The sequence below is a fragment of the Ambystoma mexicanum genome, chromosome 5q, assembly GCF_040938575.1.
Source record: "Ambystoma mexicanum isolate Mex_15411 chromosome 5q, UKY_AmexF1_1, whole genome shotgun sequence".
NCBI lineage: Eukaryota > Metazoa > Chordata > Amphibia > Caudata > Ambystomatidae > Ambystoma > Ambystoma mexicanum.
In genome coordinates, this window is record NC_090933.1 from 74,640,534 (window position 1) to 74,657,467 (window position 16,934).

The following is a 16,934-nucleotide window of genomic DNA, read 5'->3' on the forward strand; positions in this document are numbered from 1 at the left end:
CATGGGCAACTTAGATTTGTTAAAAATACTCACAACAAACTAGCCTAAAGCACACTGGCACAGAACTTGCATGCATTATTTTGGAACAAGATATCGATTCGGAATAGTGCACCGATTTTAAACAAAAAAATCTAAAAATGAGTCCAAGCTATCTCAAAACAACAATCACCAAAGGAACAATAGCTATTTCATAAGCAAGGAAGATTGTGTGGAGTATGTACATTTTGCTCATAAGCTTTAAAAAACATTGTATTCAATGATTACACAGACTTTCAACACATGTTGTCAAGCTTCAATTTTACCCCATACTGTATCTATGCATCAATATGTTCATGCAATTGTATATAAATTGGCAGCACAATCAGAGCAATTAAAGTGAAAGTTAATGACCATATTAGGTCTTTTCGAAAACGGTAGCAGGCACCCCTCTCCAGAAAGAACACGGCATGATAACCTGTTCTTTGTTTTTTTCCCCACTTTGAGAGTTTGCAGCCATCACTTTTTGCTCAGTGTACCATTCACAGATGGGAAATATACATTTGCATATCAGTCTTTGTCCCCGCCCACATGGGCAGTCCAGCACCAAAATGCTATGGCAATTCCCTTCTGAACAAAAGTACCAATAGCACGCCCATACATGTGTTTCAGCCTTGTTGGGCATCATCAGTGAGGTGGAGCTGTGCCTCTCTTAACACAGTGAGCAGGGAGTCCATGTCTGGGTTCCCCCCCCGGGTAACTCAGGGTGACCAACCCCAAGTTCCTTGCAAATAATTTTAAAAAAGGTTGCAGGCACCCCTCTCCAGAAAGAACATGGCATGATAACCTAGATCAATCAGGAACTACAATCCATCAAAACCCTTGGCAGAACATTGGTAAAGGGAACACCTAAAGGTGGACCTTTCTACAATGACATTCTTCATCCCTACCACAAGTAGGAGACAGAGTTGTGTCTGGCCAACGGCCAAGTTATTTTCCTCACCAACAGAACAAAACCTGGATTGAATTCAGATACAGAACCATTCCATTTGTTGTGGAATCTCCTTTCAGCATAAAATGTTACATTTTTAGGTTGGAGCTGTTTTGATATATGCGCTGGTTAGCAATAGGATGATGACATGCTGCACCACAATAGGATGTATTAATAATGGTATTCTGTTGATGGCAAATTACAAAAGGTATAATTTCATGAGCAAAATCCCTTGACACACTACAAACACTGAAAATAATCATCACAAACAAGCTCCAACAATTTTGAAAACACAAATGGAGAACCAACTTGTGTGAACTTTTAGAATTGTATCATAATTACCTTTAGTCTTAATCCAAACAGCAGGTTTTGCTTTCCAAATTAGCATACAAAATAAATAAAAAAAACAGCACCTTCAGCCTAGTTACTGTTAATACTTTGCAGGCAACAGATATTGAATATGTTCAAAGATTTTTAATATAAAAGCATCCCTTGATCTGTTTTCCAAATGCAAAGCACATGCAAATATGGCGGCCACAGTCCATAATTTATAAACTTGTGATTAAATTATATCACATGAGCCGGGTGGATGGCTCGCGGGAAATGTGCTCACCTTGGAAGCAAGAGGGTGCGGAGCAACACAGGTTCGAGCCTCAGGTTTGTGCTTAAAAACTTATATATATGGGATAAATTACTCACCGTAATCGTATTTCTGATGCTTGTATCTGCTTAGATTCACATGCTGTGCATAGGCCGACATCTAGTGGAAGCTGCAGAGTATTACAGTTTGTTTTTCGAAACTCGAAAATGGGCGTCGACACAGGGCGTGCCAGTAATACTATCCCTAGTGTGACGTCCACTGTACCCAAGATCCCTCACGCGTCTAGGATCCTCAGATTGTATTTTTTCTGACATGAGGTAGCATGAGGAGTAGCGTGAGTACAGATCATCCAAGCAGATAGACAGAAAGGTAGGACTACAAGCAATCATGCACCTTCTCTCGGAGGGGAGGAAGGGTGGGTCGCATGTGAATCTAAGCAGATACAAGCATCAGAAATACGATTACGGTGAGTAATGTATCCCTTCTGAGGCATGTGGAATCTGCTTAGATCACATGCTGTGCATAGATTAGCGAGCAGTACCAGAAGAAGGAGGTGGGATGTGAGAAGGGTCATGAGCAAATAAGTGTCTTAGAACCGCTTGTCCCACTTGTGTATATGCCTTGGAATGTGTGTCAATGCAGTAATGCCGAGTAAAAGTGTGAATAGAGCTCCAAGTAGCTGCTTTGCAAATGGTGTCAAGTGGAACATTTGCAATGAAAGCCAGAGTGGCCCCAATGCCTCTAGTAGAGTGGGCTCTTGGCGTAAAAGGCAGAGTCTTTTCAGAGAGTGAGTAACACAGCTGGATACAGTTAATAATCCACTTCGAGATGGCACCTTTAGAGACGCAATCCCCCTCTCTGCCTGTAGCTACGGAGACAAACAGTTGATCTGTTTTCCTTAGCGGTCTTGTTTTATTTACATAGTAGAGGACCGCCCTACGCACATCTAGGTTGCGTTTCACCTCAGCAGAGCTTTGCGGGTTCTGGAAGAAAGCCGGAAGCTCTATGGACTGGTTTACATGGAATTTTGATATAAATTTAGGTGAGAACCTAGGGTGTGTACGTAAAACCAGTTTGTCTTTATGGATAGTAAAGAAGGGATCCTGCACTGAGAGCCTGAATTTCACTGACCCTTCTTATAGAAGTAATAGCTACTAAGAAGGCCGTTTTATAAGTCAGGTGTTTGAGACTGCTTTTATGCATGGGTTCGAAAGGGGGGCCCATGAGCTTGGCTAGCACCACATTAAGGTCCCAACCTGGTGGCGGGTTTGAAATAGGAGGGTGAAGTCTCTTTACTCCTTCCATGAAGGCTTTAACTACTGGTACTTTCCACCACGACACCTTGCTATGGGAAGTGGTGTAAGCCGAGAGGGCTGCCAGGTGTACTTTTAGTGAGTTAAAAACCAATCCTGCATCTAGCAGGTGGAGCATGTATGTAACAATGTTGGAAGGAGTGCAATCAACCGGGTTGATTTGTCTACTCTGGCACCAGATAACAAACCTCTTCCACTTGTCAAAGTAACAGTGCCTTGTGTTTGGTTTCCTAGATTCCTTTAGGATGTCCATACACCTCTGTGGCAAATTGAGGTGTCCAAAATCTATGACCTCAGGAGCCATGCTGCCAGGTTCATTGAGTTGGGTTGCTGGTGCACTGTTTGACCTCGGTGCTGGGACAGTAGTTTGTACCAGGCTGGAAGTTTGATGGGCTCGTACACCGCCATCCTGCGTAGGTGTGGGAACCACGGTTGTCTTGCCCACATGGGAGCAACTAGGACGAGCGTCATCGATTCCTTGTTCACCACTTTCCTGATGAGAGGAGTTGGTGGAAAAGTGTACGCAAACATCCCTGACCAGTTCATCCACAGGGCGTTCCCCTGGGAGTCTGGTTGGGGGAACCTGGATGCAAATCCTGGGCATTGTTTGTTTTCGCTTGTGGCGAATAAGTCTATAGTGGGGAAACCCCACTGAGAGAAGAGATCTTCTACGACCTCTCTGTGAAGAACCCATCCGTGTTCCTCTGGGAGGGAGTGTCTGCTCAGAGCATCCGCTAGGGAATTGAGCTCCCCTGGAACATGTTGCGATGACAGGAAGATGTTCCGTCTGAGTGCCCATCTCCAGATTTTCTGGGCAAGCTTGGACAGATTTGGCGAGCGAGTCCCTCCTTGCTTGTTCAGGTAGAACATGGCTGTAGTGCTGTCCGTCCGTATTTGCACTGACAGGTTTAGTAGATGGGGCTCGAACGCCTGAAGCGCTCTGAATACTGCCAGAAGCTCTAGCAGGTTGATGTGGTTCTTGGCCACTGAGTGAGACCAGAGACCCTGTGTGGTGGAGACGGTGAGCTCCCCACCCCGTCAGGCATGCATCTGTAGTGACTATTGCTTGTACTTCGGGATCGTAAAAGGGTTTCCCTTTTGCGAGATTCTCTCTTGTCCACCAGTGGAGGCTTTGTACAAGTGTTGGCGAAACGACCATTAGATCGTCCCACTGACTACTTGCCTGAGACCACTGTTTCGCCAACCATTCCTGCATGGGACGCATGCGCAGGCGCGCGTGGGGGACCAGGTAAATGCATGACGCCATCATGCCCAGTAACCGCATTGCTTTGCGTACCGTTATTTGTTGACCGGACTGATAATGCGGAATTTGCAGTAGTATATTCCGAATTCTTTCTTCTGAAGGAAAGGTCAACCCCTCCTGGGTATCCAGGATTGCTCCTAGGAATTGTTTTGAGGTGCTTGGCACTAGGCTTGACTTCTTCTCGTTGATTGAGAAGCCCAATTCGTGGAGGAGGTCGATAGTCCTTTGAATGTTTGTCCTGCAAATTCCTGGGGTTTCCCCCGTTATGAGCCAGTCATCCAGATAAGGGTACACTGGGATTGCCTCCCTGCGTAGGTGTGCAGCTGCCACCGCCAGTACCTTGGTGAATACCCTTGGTGCTGAAGCTATCCCGAAGGGCAGTACCTTGAATTGGTAGTGGCGACTGTCCACCTTGAAGCGCAAGTACTTTCTGTGCGCTGGGAACATGGAAATATGAAAATAAGCATCTTTCATATCCAAGGTTGCCATGTAATCCCCTCTTTTAGGAGGGGGATTACCTCTTGTAGCGTGGTCATACGAAATTTTTGGGGCTTGACATACTTGTTGGCAGGCCGTGAGTCCAATACTGGGCGCATTGTCAAGTCTTTCTTTGGCACAAGGAAGTAAGTTGAATAAATACCCTTGTTTAGCTGGTGTCCCGGACGAGTTCTATCGCGTCCTTTTGTAGAAGAATGGCGATCTCCTCGAGGAGAATCTTCTGATGTTCTGGGGAGTGTACTTTTTGTCGTGGAGGATGGTTCCGGGGACACTGCAGTAGTTCTACACAGTACCCTGTGGATACTGTTGACAGCACCCATCTGTCTGATGTGATCCCTTCCCAAGCCTGGGTGAAGTTTGAAATGCGTCCCCCTACTGGGGTTGCGTGAGAAGGGACCCTGAACTGAGCGTCACTGCTTTGGTGGAGGTGTGCCGTTTCTCTTGCTGGGGCTGCCTCTGCCTTTACCACGACCTCTCCTATTATCTCTGCCGTAACCCTGGGTAGACTGTTGGTTGTTGTTCCACTGTGTACCCTCCCCCTGGGAATAGTTCGATCCTCTCTGGGAATTTTGGCCGCGTGGGCGACGAAAATTACTATTCCCTCTCTGGTTGGGGGGTTTATTGGTTAACTGGCCAAGGGATTTGAGTGTTTCGTATTCGTCCTTGGCATTTTTCAGTGCGTCTTCGACCGCCTTCCCAAACAGATCGGCTTCCACCGGTTTGTCTAACAATGATGCCTGAGTTTCTGTCTTAAAACCAGACTGCCGTAACCACGCATGTCTCTTGATAACAGTACCTTCTGCTATCAATCTGCCTGCGTTGTCCGCGGCGTCGAAGGTTGCTTTCAAAATGCAACCAGACACGGCTCTACCCTCTGCGGAAATCCGAGCTAATTGGCCCTTTAACGGTTCAGGAGCAGAGGCTATCAGAGCCGCGACTTCTTCCCACTGATGGCAGTTGTAGCTGGCCAACAGGGTGGTGGAGTTAGCAATCCTTGCTTGATAGGCGGACGTTGAGGCTACCTTCCTACCGAAACCGTATAGTTTTTTGCTCTCCTTGTCGGGAGGAGCTTCTGACGAAGACAAGGGTGTTCCAGCCCTCTTACGAGTGTTGGTAACAACTAGGGAGTCTGGCTTCAGATGTCCTCTTATATAGGGAGGGTCAGACTGAGCTGCCCTGAAAAGTTTTTCAACCCTAGGATTGACTGCTCTGGTGAGGTTTGGGTTCACCAGGGACAGATCTATTCTTCGCTGAATGGATTTAAGGATAGGGATGGTCTGGGCAACCGGCCTCCTTTCTCCCACTAACTCTTCTGCGAAGTCCCTTTCTGTAACGCTCACCTGATTCCCGCAGAGGCGCCGGTCTTGACTGGGTGAATGCCGTATCTTCAAAGGTGATGTGTAACACACGGTTGGCTCTTTGGGCTGGACCTCTGTGCACTGTATGTCTGACTCGAAGAGTAAGATGTCTGCAGATAGAAAATATGGGATTAATGAACTGGTGTTATTGGGTGCCTCTCTCCTCTTCCCTTTCTCTTCTCCTGTAGAACCCCAAAGGTTAACGCTCTCACCTTAGGTAAGTGAACGCCGAGCTCTCCATCTGCCTCGGGGCAGGGTGCCGTAACCAGTTCCTTCACTGGATAAGGGTGCAGGCCTCTTGACCTCAGAGGACTGCTGTCCGTCGTTAACTGCACGAACGGTAAGTTCTGGGCGCTTCAAATGTCTTAAAAGTCTTTTGTAATGATATCTCTTGTTTTGCAGAGTTCCGGCGATGGCGGGCTGATGAGAGTTGAGGATCGAACCCGCGTGAGGAATAGAAGCGCCTGGAAGCACGTAGGTAAGCGCTTGTAGCCTGCTTCACGATGCGCACTAACTGTCCCTTTTATCTTGCAGGTACAAGTTCGGAGCTTTAGAGAAGCTGAAGGGTGCTGGAATACCCACTGGATTCGGCGTGGGAAGGAGTAATGGCACGTGAGTAATAAAGTTGCCCAATGTCTTTAAACGCACCTTCTTTTGTCTTTCAGATGCGGGATGCAGCGCCGAAGGCCTCCGGAGCGTGCAAAGAGCTGGTAAGCTTTTGTCTTTCAGATGCCGGAATGCAGCGCGAGGCGTTGGTGACAGCCGATGGACCAGGTAAGAGATGCGCTGCCACTGAAGACCGTAGTGCTAACCTGTTCTTTCTTGGTCTTTACAGGTGCTGCTGAAGACTGGATTCCAGGATGGTAAGCCTTTGTTTCCTTAGGCCCAGGATCAGAAGCAGAAGACACGATGAGCGTTCTGCTGCAGAGAATGCAGAATAACACAAAGCAAGCTTCATCCATCGGGTGTGGTTTAAATAGCCTCCTGTAGTGCTTAGGTGTCTCCTTCCACAGCCACGCCTAGGTAAGAAAAGAGTTCCTGCTTTCCAGAAGAGTTCCAGTGTTCTGAACCTAGGGAGTGGCTCCTGCCCCACCCAACAGGAAAAGTAGTCCCAAACAGAAGAGGATCCGGGGTTCAACTGGCAGGTAAGTAAGCAGCATGGTCTGCTGCAGGTAAGTCCACCCAAGCATTATGAGCCCAGCGCTCCCAGCGCTGGGACTGGGCATCTTTATGAACATGGTACCACTGGCGCCAGGACAGGGTCCAAAAGGTCCCAATTGGGACTGGCTGGCACTCGGAACCGGGGTTATGGGTCTGCTTCCAAGTGAGTCGGGCAAGTCCTGATCTTTTGGAAGCAGAGATCATGACACTTTCCTCCTGTACACCGTGGGTGTCAATGTGAAAATGTTCTGCTGCGCGAGCGAGAACCTCATTTAGGAGGGGCTTGTTATCGACCGGTGAGTCGGTAACCGGGGCTTCGTTCTCTACCGGGGATGTTTCAGGGTCATCCTCTTCTTCTTCCTTGTCCTCATCATCCCCATAGTATCCCGTTCCGGTTTGCTCTTCTATCATATCAAACTCTTGGTCTCCACCAAAGGAAGCCTCTCCTTGATACCGAGAGTATGATGTCTCGTAAGGTTGTACCTCGCAGGGTTCAGACCTCATCTGGGTTTCAAACCGGGCCTTCTTACTCGGGGGGGATAGGATCAGTGGAGCCTGAGGGTGTGGCCCCTTGTGGATCATACGAGAGGAAATGTTCAGGATTTTTATCATAAAAATCAGCCAAGGAAGACATTCTTGACATGACCCTATCTATGTCTTCACTGGACCATTTTTTGGAACTGGGAATGACTTTCTCAGCAGTTCTATGGGATTTATCCTGAGTAGCTTTGCTGGTGGTGGACCTATCAGCAGACCTGGACTTGTCTGTCTGTTTAGGGGGGTTGGAGTGTCTCACGGGTGTGGAAGAATGTACAGGTAATTTCTTCTGCTGTTTTCCCCCCTCCCCGTGCGTAGAAAAATGTTTTCCATGTCCCTTAGTGGCTCCGGAGTTCTTCGACGCCTGGCGTCAAGGATCAGGAGCGGTGTCCCTGTCCTTCGAGCGTGGGGCCTCGCTGGTTTTAATTGCGGGCTCCGCCTCCTGGAGCGCGGCCTGGGGGTGGAAGTCATCTTCGTCTTCCGACGATCGAACTTCTGTTAGCCTATGGAGCGAGGCACTCTTGGCAAGAGTGGATGATTGCCTGGCGTCATGCGGCGATCTCGATCGAGAGCACCCAGAGGACACCGAGTCGGACCGTTCTGTCTGTGCCTCTTTCCGAGAACTCGACATCGTCGAGTCTCGGTTGGACTTAGTGTGTTTAGTGTGTGTAGTATGTGAAGCGCTTGCATCACCGGGGGTCTTCCCCATAGCCGCCCTGCCGGACGACCTTCCGAGGTCGGGGACCTGCGCTCGGCTGTCTTTCGACGCCGTAATGCCCTCGCCGTCCGAAAGTACGGCGTCGCTGCCATCGCTGAAGGCGCCCTCCGCTGCCATGGCCGCCTGCCTGGCGTGGTGGGCCCAACGCTTCGTCGAACGGTCCTTAAGTGTCTTAGGTTTAAACCTACTACACGCTCTGCAGTTCGCTTCGGGGTGGTCCCTCGGCAAGCAGAGATTGCACGTGGCGTGCCTGTCGACCCAAGGGTATTTGCGGTTGCACTTGGGGCAGAATTGAAAAGGTGTACCCTCCATACGCACCTTGAGGCAGTGGGCTGTTAAGTGTAGGAAATATATAAGGTGTACCTATATACCAAGAGTGTAGAGTATGTACCACCCCCCACTCTCCCTACTTGCAGGGCCGAGGTCAGCGGCCTACCAGGCCCGGGCCGAGGCCAGCGGCCTTCCGAGGCCCAAATCCGTCGTGCATCAGCCGACGGTCGATTTCCACTCCAGCCGGTGTCAAGTGTCGAAGTTCGACGTTGGGGTGGGGAAGGATGTCAATAGATTATTTTATAATTTTAGCAAAAGTATGGCTAAGGCCAGGGGACTCCGCAAGATGCTTCCGACCAGTATGGCGGAAAAAAACAATCTGAGGATCCTAGATGCGTGAGGGATCTTGGGTACAGTGGATGTCACACTAGGGATAGCATTACTGGCATGCCCTGTGTCGACGCCCATTTTCGAGTTTCGAAAAACAAACTAATACTCCGCAGCTTCCACTAGATGTCGGCCTATGCACAGCATGTGATCTAAGCAGATTCCACAAGCCTCAAATATATATACACGCGCACACACACACACACACACACACACACACACACACACACACACACACACCCACACAAGCACTCTTTTTGAGATATAGTTTAAAACATGGAACCCTTACACAAAAGACAGTACATACACCTAAAACCATTAAAACCATATAACCATGTATTATTGAGTTGTTTATGAAGCCAAAGTACCACTAATTCTAAGGAACTTCATGAATATAGAGTGGTGGAATCCAAGTAGTTCACTGAAAATAACAATGTAACCAAGTCAAGACAGTGCCTTTGTACCATAACATGTGAATGCACCGAGTATTGTAAATACAAGTGTTCAACTTCAATTATGTAACATTTCAGATGAACCAGATTAGCCAACTGGTATTCTCCAATTACTTAAGGTTCACTGTGAAAAACTTCCAACTCAGATTTTCTCATTGCAAAACACACCAACACAGTGGCTTTGTTTGATAAATGTGACCACAAACCAACACACAATGGCGTCCGCACTCCCAGAATTTCTAGCACAGTTACCCAAGAGGATAGACAGCATAGGAATCCCTCAAAAACAAATATAATGCTACAAAGTAATTAAAAGATTTCGGGTCATTTACCAGCAGTCCATCAGAAACAGCCTATTTACAAGCAGCACTTTGTTTAAATCATAAAGTGCATGGTCTCGTCCTGATTTGACTATATAACATTTTTCTTGTCAATTCTATTTGGAAACCTCCACCAGAACGTCAATCAAACAAAACAATACTTTAAGAAAGGAAGAATAGCTGAGCTAAGTTTCAAGCATTTCTTTAATCAAGAAAAGAGATTTACATGTTTGAATTCACAGACAAACTGGAGAACAGAACGTTTGGCAAGTAAAACAGTGATATCATGAAACACTAATGTGGGAGTTATCTGAAAACGAGCAAAAATGCATCCGGTAACCACCATTTCTCTACAATTCTTAGGAGACGGATTTTCTAGAATTAATCTGGGTGCAGTTATTTTTATATGTTTCACAATGTGAGGTACCAAAACAAGGTTCACGGAACTCATTCACAAAATGATATGATTTCTTTTGTATACACCCACAAGTTGACACCAATTAGCAAGCAAGCTAAATGTATATTCAAGATACACATGAAGTTATATAATACAGAATATGACTTTGTAATCTCCCAATTGGTTCTTTTAAGCAAATATTAAAAGACATCTATTAATTGTATGGCCTTGAGTAAACATTTTATGAGTAACACTTGCAAGCTGAAAACAAATATTAGTTTCAATCTCAAAGAATTGTGTCTTGAGAATAAAGAAATTACAGTCAATCACTTTTACAAATGATGAATTATTTTGCAAGTATAAACAGTGCGCACAACCACAAAAGGAACTACAAGATACTTACAAATCTGGCCAATTTGTCTTTCTCCCTGCCCCCAAGGTGGGAGCCACCTCCATTAAGGCCAGGGAGGTGACCCTGCTTCACAAGACCCTCCCCTAGGGGTTTGGGCAAGTAAGAGCTCACGGGGAGTGACTCCCCATTAGGGGATGAGCAATCCTAAAGGTGGAGAGATCTCACGAAAAAAATAATCTCCGCCTAGATGGGGACCAGAAGTTGTAAAGGGGATTAGGCCTTTTTTGTAACGAAGATTAGGATCTTTTTGTTTGTCAGGCATCACTGCTGAACACTCCTCCGACTCACTAGCATAAGCAGCTACATGTCACCTCTTGTTGCAGCGACGCATATAAAAACAACAAAACCCTCTCCAATTAAGCCTCGAGAAGTCCGCTGCGACAGGAGGCACTAGTGCAGCAGCTGAGACTAATGTCGCCAATACCTTCCTGGAAGAAGTGCAGCAAGAGAACAGGTACAAGGGCCCCACAGGAACAAGGGAAGCGGGCAGATGGATGCTACAGGGAAGCCGAAACCCTGAATCATTCACTGGCTAGTGAGCCTGTGAACAACCTGACCAAGGATTGAAGTGTCCAAAATAAAACACTGAAAGCCACGAAAGACATATTGAGAAGTCCCATAAGAAGGAAGGGACAAATCCGGCCAGAGGCAGATAAGAGAAGTCCAAGAGTTCGAGAACAGGGGCTGCAGTGTTCCGAGGGGCACAGGACCGTGCAGTCCCCTATGGAGGAAGGTATCCAAGCAGATAAGAGAAGCCCAGGGGTTAGAGAACAACATGTGAATAGCCTGTACAAGGGCCATGGTGTCCTGAGAGATCCAAGAACTGATCTCAATACAGAAGGCCAAGAGAACCACAAAAGGGAACTAAAAAGTAGAACGCCAACGCTAGCCAGGAGGGTGAAGACCTGAGTGGGTGAGTTCGGCCTTGAGATACCCCCAAATGGATCAAAGCATTGAAACCTTTGTTGAATGGAGCAATCCTTTTTAAACACCTGAAATGACCTTGGAACCAGGAAAACCGATTTGTTGGTTGAATCTCTTCTCTTCTCTCGTGGTAGGGCCAGTTAGTTGGACAGGTTAGGGTGGAGGAGTGATTTTAGTTATTTGACATCCTAACTAGTACCTTTGTTTTTTTTTTTTTAGTTGCTGGGAAGGGAAGCCCCTTTGAGAAATAAGGTGAGTGAGGAGTTTTCTTTTTCTTTTTAAAAACTGAACGTTGAAACATTTCCTCTGGTCCAAGTCTTACTTCTGGTTCGCCACAACACTTTTGGGACACTGGCAGAATCCTGAAAATCTGTTTGGTGCTGCAACATAATCACAACAGCAGATAGTAACTGCCAAACATTCACAGTACATCCTTAAAGAACTACATAAATGTTACAAAGTAGCTGTATTCAGAAAATACCGTCCTAGGCTTCCTTGCTGGCAGACCTGATGCAATGTTTCTTTCAATTAGATGCAAATACAATTCTGGGTCATTGGAAAAAGGTCTTGCAATTTCTTTGATTTTCAGGATGCATAAAAATACTTCTCGGCTTCAAACACTAAACACCAAGTAAAATATTCAACTATTTAATGTTTAGGAAGAGGATGACTTTTGGTGTGATTGTATGAGGGAGTCGGACATGGATTTGAACACAGGTTTTGGAAATGCATGAAGGTTGCCTCCATCATTTTGCTGTGTCTGTTTAAATAGACATTGCTTTGTTTGACTGGTACCCTTGAATATGCAACTTTGTATTTCTTACTGATTTATGGAAATAAGGGCAAACTATTTATTTACATTTTCCTGTTTATATATTTAAGCTTTTGTATACCAATACAAATAAGTGCAAGGCAGAGCACTGGGATAGAGCAATGTTGGGTACATTATTCTCTCCTTAACTGTTCCTTAAAGAACAAGCTCTGCCTCACAGTCTCTGAAACATTATGGCCTCCTTAGTGGTCTTGTTTCATGAGAATGAGCTGCAGGAATAACAATGTGGCCCATCCTCCACAAGGACTCTCCAGGAATGGTGTTTAGTACCCAGGGATCTCCCTCAGCTGCGCTGCTACCCATTGACTGTCCTCAGCTCACATTGTGTGGCTGTGGTCGAGCAACAAGGACACAGCTCTTTGAAGTTTATTTGTGGCATCAGAGAAAGAAAAATACTATTATACTGAATACATTATTATGTAACCTGACACCATAATCGAATGCTTTATCAGTACATTGCATCCTCTTAACAGTGACTGTATCCTTCGTATGCACTCTTAGCACTTATTCCACCAGTGCGGTCCCTGCACCCACATGTTGTTCAAATTGTGAACCTTGCCACCTTCTCATAGGTAATCCCTAGCATTAGAGGTCCACCATAGCCCACTGCTTGCATACCTACCACATCACCACTCAGCCCAGCTAGGACCTCACACACGGCGCACACCCCCACCTAAGCGCACACCTGCACAGCTGCTCACGCTGCAGCATGATACGCACACATCCACACAGCAAACATAGCGGGTCTCGACCCTTACTCACCATCACCACCTATTTTATGTGCATAGCACTCAGGCAGGCCTTTTCGCCAAAACAGTCAGCTCAACCACCTTCTACCTACCTCACATTGGCACCCTGCCTTCTCAACATGGACGCTCTACCTTGCTCAGGAGGACCTTTTATTCCTATAGGCAATGGTCTAATCAAGCTTGGTTGTCTCCGACCCACCCCCTTCCTTCCTAAAAAAGCTCCCTTACGACATACCAGTAGTGCCCACTACCTTTACGCCCACTTGCAATGCCAGTAACTCCACTAAAGAGGCAACCCACACCTGCACCATCACCCAGATCAGCAAAACCAGCACCCACCCATGCAGTGGACCCCTGCGGACACACCGCCTTAAGGCCAGACTGCCACCATCACGCCAATCACCACCTACCCATGTAAAGGGAACACCAGATGCATCTCGTTCTCGCCTCAACCCACCCCACCCCACAAACACCCAGCCACCCAAACTGGAAACCATAGCGAAACGTACCATCTCCTCCTCTACTGAGGCCATGACAAATATAGCCACCTCAGCCAGTAGTAAGGCGACGGCCCTTGCCACACAGGTCCATACCCAGGCCCCCACTCAACACCCCACCACCCACGACACAATGCCTCCACCCCCGCTCAAAGTGTCCCTCCTTAATGTGCGTTCCCTAGGCACCCACGTTATTGAGATACACAATCTTATCTTAGACCACCACCTGGACTTCCTGGTCATCACTGAATCCTGGCTGCACCAAGCATCAGGACCAGCTCTCGCATTGGCCATCACCCCGGATTTCACCATATTCAGATCAGACTGCATTAACGCAGTGGGAGGAGGGGTCGCCCTCATAGCAAAAAATCATATCCAATTCAGATCTTGCCCCTTTGACAGCATAGATGGATATGCACTACTATTACTCAAACTCAGCACTAATACTAGAACCACATTTAATCTGCTCATCACATATAGAGCAGCCAACCACCTCAACCACCCCGAATCTGACATTCCACTCCTAATCACGCCCTACATCAAACCCAACACCAAATTCATACTACTCAGAGACCTGAACCTAGGATACAATGACGACTCAGATCATAAAGCAAGAGCCCTACACTCAACCCTCTCCGACATGAAGTTCACACAACTTGTGAATGCACCCACCCATGTGAAAAGCAGAACACTAGATTGGATACTTACCCTGAATGCAAGTATAGTCATTGAATCCATCTCAGCCATAAACTGGTCTGATCACCATCTTATCTGCTTCCAAATCCACACACATGAAACAGTATCTATCTAGAGACCAGACACCCATCAATCCCATTGAAATCAGGAACATAAAAAACCTCACAACTGATACCATCACTCCTATCCTGCTAGAGGCAATATCTACACAAACGTGCATAGAAACAGACCACAACTGCCTTGCAGACGTCTATCATTCTTGCCTCACAACCACCATCAATGCCCTAGCACCTATGTTATGTTATTTATAAGGAGCCAAAGCCCAAAGTCGTCAAGGCGCCATGGAAGAAAAAGGAGAACCCCTATCTAAGCCAGGAGGCAGGTCAAGGACTAAATAAAACAGAAAGGTCTTCAGCTGTTTCCGAAAAGCCAGGAGGTTGACTGTTCCGTAGGAGAGCCGGCAGGGCATTCCAAGCCTGTGCGGCCCGCACATGAAAAGCGCAACTGTTTCCTCCAGCACTTTTAAAACCATCCACTTGCAGGAGGCAATCTTTAGCTGACCGAAGTGGTTCTCTAGGGATATATAATCTCAGCTTGTTCTTGAGATATAGGTGTCACCGTAGACACATTGATGATAAATGGTCAGAAGCTTGAATTGAATCCTGGCAGAGACTGCCAACCAGTGGAGAGTCCTCCTGGCTGCTGATGTGGGCTCAAGGCGCTTCATCTGGAAAACAATGCGTACTGCAGAGTTTTGAATCTTCTGAAGTCTCTGAAGATCCACCTTCTTGGCTCCTCCCAAGAGGGCATTGCAATAGTCCACTCTTGGTAATATTACAGCCCGGACCAATTTTGTACGGTTTTCCTCTGAAACTAGAGAGGCCACTTGGCAGAGTACTTTCAGTTGATAATTAGTGCTTTTTATGAATTATTTTTACAACAACCAATCAACAAAAATGTGCATGTTGCACATTTTTGTTGACCAACAGTGCATGTTACCAACAGTGCATGTTATATAACTTCAAGCATCAAATACAGTATCGTGAAATGTCCACTGCCTCACCATTACCCTCCCCCTTAACTCGAGCCTACTCCACTTCGCCCTCTGCCATTGTTTCCTCTAGGGGTACCTCCCCTTCTGTATTCCCAGAGGCATCATGTTCACTTAGTGGCCACACTGTCCGGGCCACCCAGGCCTGCCTAAGTGTCTCCGGGCCATTGGAGTTTCCACTTCCTCATCCACACCGCTATTGGGCACTTCATCACATACCGCCGTTTCCGCCTCCGCCCATTCCTGGAGGTCATGCCACCAGACCTGTACCTTTGGCCTATTGTTTGCTTTCCAACCCATGGCAATTCTGCGCTTGGCAAGTATATAGGCCAAGTCCTTGAGTTTACTTATGTGTTTCAGTTTGCGCGGTCTAGAAAAACCCCCTACCATGCATGCCCACACAGATTCCACAACTAGCGTGATTCCCTTCTCGGTTAAGCGGTGGACTACTTCTCCCCAAAATTTTCCAATTTCCGGGCATGCCCAGAACATATGCATCATCCATGCTTTCAGTTCCCCACATTTGGAACACGTTTGTATATCTGTGCTCTTGAATCGAGCAATCGTCTGGGTGGGGGTCATGTACGCTCTGTGGGTAACATATAGCTGGATCTTTTGCAGCCTCGCATTCCAAGACACTTTATGGTATCTCTGGACCCTCTCCCACAACCCATCATTCATGGGTTCACATGCTTCCTCTTCCCAGTCCCGTTTCAGCTGGGTCACTTCCTTTCCCACCCTGGACATTAGCAGTTCATAGATTCGAGAGACCTTGTGCCTGCCCTCTGAATAATCAAACTGTTTCCATGGCCGTGTTGGGTTGGTCTTCCAGCACTATTTCGTACCAGGTCGCTTTCACCCGCCGTACCAATCGTGTGCAAGTTATATACTGCCCTAGGTGTAGACCTTCTTCTTAATTATCGGAAGCGTGGGTAGGTGTAGACCTGTTTCTTCTACCAGTACATTAAATTCCATTACCTTCCCATCTTGCCATACATCTCCCAGCGTTGCAATGCCCACCAGTTCCCAGTGCATACGAATCATCTTCCTCAGTTGCTCGTCCCCTCCAGTCAATGCCACTAGCGGCACAGTCGGCGAACATGGGGTCGGGTTCTCCTTGGCCTGGCAAGCCTCACGCCACATTTTCCATCCCAGTTCTAGCATCCTTGTGCACACTTTTAGCTCTGGTTTTGGCAGCCATATCCATTCTTTCAAAAAGAACGGAGCACATTCAGAACTCAACAATCTGGACTCTGATGTTACTTAGCCACATATTAATTGGATGGCCAGATAATAGACCTCAAAGTTGAGCAATTTTATGCCCCCTTTATCATACATATTCTGCAGTTTCCATAGGGCTAATCTATTCCTGGTGTTGTGCCATATGAACGCTCTGCATATGCTCTGAAGTTTAACAAAGAATCGCTTGGTTATCATGTATGGTATATTCCCCAAAAAATGTAACGATCTCGGCAATACTACCATCTTCAACAGTGCCTCCCTCCCTACCATGGCCAAAGGGAGCTTAGC

At 46.9% G+C, this 16,934-nt stretch overlaps 1 protein-coding gene across 3 annotated transcripts in view; it reads right to left on the bottom strand.

The window, feature by feature from the left end:
• Nucleotides 1-16,934, bottom strand: part of GALNT1 (polypeptide N-acetylgalactosaminyltransferase 1) — a 1,063,390-nt gene that overhangs the window by 631,417 nt on the left and 415,039 nt on the right. The gene's annotated exons all lie outside the window — the stretch shown is intronic.